Raw genomic sequence first — 6000 nt, 5'->3', positions numbered from 1 at the left:
CCGGATCCCTGCGGTACCTGTGGAGCCCTGGCGCTCACGGGAAACCCAGCAGCGGAGCTCCGCGGCATCCAGAGGCAGCCTCTCTGCGGTCACACCAAGCTGGGGACCGTCCCACTGGCTGCCATCAAAACGCTGGGCAGCTACAGCAGGCAACTTTCATACCTCAAGAAACTAGGATAGAAAGTGCCATTAAAAAAGAACAAGAAAAAAAATATGACTTCGCAGATTGTTTGAGATAACGAACTACATGCCGTACTGTTGACTGCAGACCTGGGAGCCAGCCATCCTGGGTTTGAATTCTCCTTCCAATACTGAGGAATCGCAGGGCTTAGACAAGTTTCTCGATGTCTTTGTGCCTCAGTTTCTGCATTTGTAAGCTGGGAATATTATCATTCCTCTTCATTTTCATTGACCCTTCCGGTCCCATGGGGTGATTGTGAGGATTTACGTAAGATCACTGTAATCGGCAATGTTTGCGGAGCAATTCTCTGCCGGGCATAGACCTAGTCTTTTGTCTCATGTCTCATGATTCTGACCACCACAGTGTGCTATTAGCCCATTGTAGAGTTAATGAAACTGAGGCTCGGAGGGATATAGTAGCAGAGCTAGGATTTGAAACCAGGTGTTTCAAGTGTTTTTCCCTCAGAGTTTACTCTCGTAATCAGTGCGAAGCACGTTTGCAGGTCTTGCAAATTATTCCATTGCTGTCATGGCCCTGTGAATGTTCGCCTGTGAGCCCTGATGGCAGCCCTCCGTCTCCTCTCTGTTACTCGTAAGCCAAGTGCTCCTGAGCCCGCGATGTAAGTTTCCGAACCTTGGTTTACTAATCTGTAAAATGGGAATCACAATGGAAACTATCTGATGAACTTTTAAACAAAAATAAAAGAAAATTTTAATGACAGTTATGTTGGGGAAGCGTTTAGAGGTGCTTCTGCAGTGCCTGACAACGTTACCTATCAGGATGTGATAAGCTTTAACCTGTTACTAGAAGTCGTGTTTACTTGGCACCCTAACCTAGGAAGAAGAAATCACATCCTTCTTGGGTTGTGCCGTTCGACCCCCCCCCCCAAAAAATTCTGAGTCCTCCCCTTAATACAGAACTTCGGTCTGGACAACTGCATTTACTTCCCCTTTCGAACCCCCCACCAAGGTGCCTCTGGAGTGGGCGTCTTAAAGCTTAGAGCTGATCTCTAGCTCAGTGCTGTCCAGCAGGAACATAATATGTAAGTACATATATATTCAAAAATTTTCTAATAGCCACATTAATAAAGTAAAAGAAACAAGTAAAATTCATTTTAATAACATATTTTGTTTACCCCAATTATTCAAAATATTATCATTTGGACAAGTAATCAATATAAAGAACTGCTAATGAGATGTCTTACGTTGTCTTTGTGCAGAGTCTGTCCAGCCCAGCAAGTGTCTTATGCCCGTAGCTCTTCCCCACGGGTCCTGACCACGTTGCAAGGGCTCGGTAGCCACCTTTGCTGAGCATGAGAACACACAGGACAGCACAGGTTGAGCTTTTCCGTGTCACTTCATTTATTTGTTTTTTTAAAGATTTGATTAATTAATTTATTTGACAGAGAGAGAGCACAAGCAGGGCGAGCTGCAGAGGGAGAAGCAGGCTCCCTGATGAGCAGGGAGCCCGATGTGGGTCTCCATCCCAGGACCCCGGGATCGTGACCTGAGCCGAAGGCAGACGCTTAACTGACTGAGCCACCCAGGCTCCCTTCGGTGCCACTTTAATGGCAGTGGAATGGTGCTTGGCTTTTCCAGCTGTATCTAATCTCAGCCCCAAGATGTTTTGCAGAGACGCAAAACGAAGAAAGAAACGCTTCGTTTTGCATCTCTGCACTTTTGCCTTGTCTTCTGCCTATGTGCTCCCCGCCCCCGTGTTGCGTACTTTACCTCGTGTCAAATCTTCACACCGACCCCATTAGGTACATCTTCTATCACCTCCCATTTTACAGATGAGAAAACCGAGCCTTGAAATGGCTCCTTTACCCATGGCAACGTGACTTGTGGGCGGTAGCACTGTGCTCTGAACCCCTCTGCTCTATTGACGTGACCCTGGTGAATGAGCAGTGCTGTATTCGGTTGGAGTGGGAATGGGCTCCCAGGGGCAGGAGTGAGTGTCTGGTCAGCAGAGGTATTCAAGAAGCCCCTAGGTGGCCCTCAGACTGGGGTGCAATAGAGGAGATCTCCATGCTGGGTTGGAGCAGGGAGGCAAGTTGGTGATGCTCTTTGCAGTCGTGGGGGGTCCAGGAAGTCTTCCTGCTCCCGGGGAGGCTGTGCTCCGGGCAGCAGGGATGGGGAGCCATTATCTCCAGTGCCTGCTCTGGCCCCAGGGTGGAGGGCTTGACTTCCTCCTCTAGTGGTCGTGGGGGGTCCTTCCCCAAGCTCCAGAGCCCTTGTGCAGCCAATGGGCTGCTGGCGTTGGTCTTCTCCCCTGCAGGGCTGGCTCCACATCCTCCCATTGTCAGTGCTGATACAGTAGCTCATTAATTTAGACTCACTGTAAATATTTTTGGAAACACCCTGTTGCTCTCCTGAAGACTGGTAGGGCTGGGTGTGAGCGGGGCCAGGGTCCTGTCCACCTCTTCCTGACCTCCTTCCGGCCTCCGCTCTGTTTCCTGTCCTAGCTGCCTCCTGCCCAAGCTCTCTTGTCGGGCTAACAAAGGCGAGTGAGCTCCAAGGAGAAAAGCTTCCTCTGGACTTGATCTTTAGGGATGGGAGGGGAAGGCCGAGTGGCACGGGGGACGGTGGGTCTGACCCGGTGGGGACACCTGGATGACTTCCCTTCTCCCCCGTGGGCCTCCCTTTCATCCTCAGCAAGGCTCAGTGTGTGCAACGGACGACTGGCGCGAGCCTTTGCACCGGCAGAGCCGCTTGGCTTGCTCTTCCTTCTCCCCCAGCGGTGAGCTGTCATTTTGGAAGGATTCTGTTTCTCTAATCCACTCTGCTTGTGAAATTATAATTAATTCATATTCTCAGTTCTTACTCATCAAAGCCGTCCTGAGCACCCGGGAGGAACCAGGCCACCAAAACGGGTTGTGAAAATCCAAGCCTGTGGGCCTTGACATTTAGAGAGGGCCGTCTTATGAAGGGGTGGGGGGTGCGCCATTTCCAAAAGGTTTGATGAAATGCTGATCCTGCCCGCACGTGACCTCCTTGCCCCCCACCCCCTTACTGTCTTCTGGGGCTTCAGCTTGGGTGTGGGGGGGGGGTCAATGGCCTAGAGAAAGGATCCCCACACATTTACTGGAGGTCACACCTTGTATAGGGAGGTGTGCTAAATAATGGGGGGGGCAATATCAGGTGGGGGGTGAGTGGGTGGCTGAGGAGATAAGAAAGGCCTTCTGGGGCGCCTGGGTGGCACAGCGGTTAAGCGTCTGCCTTCGGCTCAGGGCGTGATCCCGGCGTTGTGGGATCGAGCCCCACATCAGGCTTCTCCGCTAGGAGCCTGCTTCTTCCTCTTCCACTCCCCCTGTTTGTGTTCCCTCTCTCGCTGGCTGTCTCTATCCTGTCGAATAAAGAAATAAAATCTTAAAAAAAAAAAAAAAAGAAAGGCTTTCAGATCCCAGTTACTCACAGCCTAATAAACAACCCATTAGGTGGGGCTTGGTGCCATGGCAGGGAGAACGGATTCTGACCTCATTTTGCCTCCCTGTCCTAACCCCATTAGCAAGAAATCCACTTTTCCAACCACCTGTGGGAGCCACGGCCACAGTTCCCAGAATCACTAGCTGGTTCAATGTCCTCATGTACGGGTAAGGGACACTGAGGCTCAGAGAGGGCAGAGCCTCGTGCAGGGTCACACAGCAAACTGTTCATTCAGATTTTAGCTAGAAGGTCAGCCACTCCAAGTAGGCCCTCTTCTGGGGGTCCACCCTGTCTGCCGTTGATCCTAAGTCATGGCCAGGTGAGCTTGCTCTGCCACTCTTCTCACTATCTGATCGTTGACTCTTTCGTGTTGGGCTCGTTGGTCTGCTCTCCACCTCTAGTGCGTATGTGCAGGGAACCAGGGACGTGGGCTGAGCTGGTCACACAATTCAGTGCATGCCGAGGGCCTCGGCTGGAGTCTGGCTTATAGTAGCTGCTCAATAAATATTTGCAGAATGAATGAATTAGTAGACAGGATGGGACTGGAACTTACATGTCCTAGTGCTTGGGCCAGCAGGTTTTCCTGCATTTGCTGTCCCCAGAGCCCCGGGTGTCCTCGGTGTTTGGAGTGCGCCTGGGAGTTTGACGTACACCAAATGGCCAGGGGAGAAGGGACTGCTGAGGGGCTGGAGGGTGTGGTTCTGCTTTAATTGTCAGAGGCAGCTGGCCATTTGGTTTTGCTCAGATAAGCCGCTAAGGTAGGGCCTGTGAGTGAGTGTGTGTGCGTGAGTGTGCACAGGGCTGGGACGGGCAAGGGGGCGTTGTGTGGCTGAAGAAAGGGGAAAGGAATCCCACAGTGGGCTGGGCAGCCCAGTTTCATCCCCATCCCGGTCCTTCCCTCCCCTTCCCCTCAGATAACACCACCAGCTGTTCAGGACAGCTGTGCTTTCTCTTGGGAAGGGGAGAAAAGGCCCCGTGGCCCTGGGTGAGTTCAAAGCAGACCTGTGAAGTGAGGGGGCTGGAGCGGGGCTGGGGGAGGAGGTGAGAAGTCAGCAAGGGGCAGAGAAAGACAGCTTGCACTTTGATGTCCCCCACCCAGAGCCTGGGGCAAGGTCTGGGCAGGTCCCTGCAGACCGGAGGCTTTGCGCTTTCTCCCTCATCCCAAGCCCTTGGAGAGATCCAGTTCCAGTGAACCACCCTTTCCTGTCCCTCTAAGCAGGAGGCTTATCCAGTCCCTGACCCCAGCATACACTGGCTCCCGAAAGCGTGCCCACACCAATGCACACTTGTACCCACAGCACAACAGCCCTGCCCGTGAGTGCACAGCCACACACACAGTCACGGGCGTGGGGCCAAGCCAGTCTCCATTTCTAGGCCAGGAACAAACCCAGGGGCAGGGTGGGTGAGGGCTATTGAATCGCTGACTCCAGAGGTCCCCCAGCAGTCTGGACTCTCCTCAAAGGGACCCGCAGCAGGGCTGGGGTGCTGCTCTGACAGGAGCCGTTCATGCCAGGCTCCTCACAATACCCTGAAGAAATCACCCGGGAAAGGGCCAAGTGTCCGGGGAAACCGGTCAGCCTCTCCAGGGCAGGCCAGCCCGGGGGACCCTGCCAACAGCCCTGCCCGAGCTGCGGCCTTGCCAGATGGCTCAGGGCTGGTTATTCCGGATCAATGTAGCAAAAACGTTGCCCCTGTTAAGGCTAGGAGAGCAGCCCTGGAGGGAAGACCCAGCCTTTCCTGTCTTTTCTTGAGTGCGTGTTCCTACAGCTTTCATTCAACAGGCATTTACCAGGCTCCAGCTTGAGGTGGGGGAGGGGGTGACCAAAATGAAAGCAGGTGTCTGTCCAGGTGTGCTCTGTCTGGCAAGGAATTCCTTCGGAGCCCTGGGGGCCCGTGAGATCAGCCTTCAGCTATTGGTCCCCTTCACTAAACATTTGTCTTCTGTGTTGGATGGACGGGGATCTTGGGTGCCAGGCCGTGTGAGCAGTGAGGCTGGCTGATTCTGCTCGTTTCGGGCTGCCATTGCTGGGGGCACTCAGGCCACAGATAGTATCTGTACTTCACCCAGTCCAGCCTTAATTAGTAGCCCCCTCCCAGTCTTGGCCCCCAATTCCCTCCCATTTCAACTAGTCTGGTTCCTCTGGTGAGATGAAACACTTCTTATTCCCTCAGAGGCAGAGAGTCTGGCGGCCAGAGGACTAAAGACATGGGGCCCATACCTCTCCCACGGGGTCTCTATCCTGCTCAGGATCCAAGTGGGAACGGCTTGGGGGAGAGACCTGATTTTGGGAACACTCCAAGCTCACTGGCTCTCCTTCTATGTTCCTAGCTGCAAAGGGCCCTGGTGCCTACATCTTTCTGGGAGAGCCAGAGAAGATCTGGATTACCTGGGGG

Source organism: Ursus maritimus, unplaced genomic scaffold (genome assembly GCF_017311325.1).
Source record: "Ursus maritimus isolate PB19 unplaced genomic scaffold, ASM1731132v1 scaffold_23, whole genome shotgun sequence".
Classification (NCBI taxonomy): Eukaryota; Metazoa; Chordata; class Mammalia; order Carnivora; family Ursidae; genus Ursus; species Ursus maritimus.
This window is presented reverse-complemented; position numbering follows the sequence as displayed.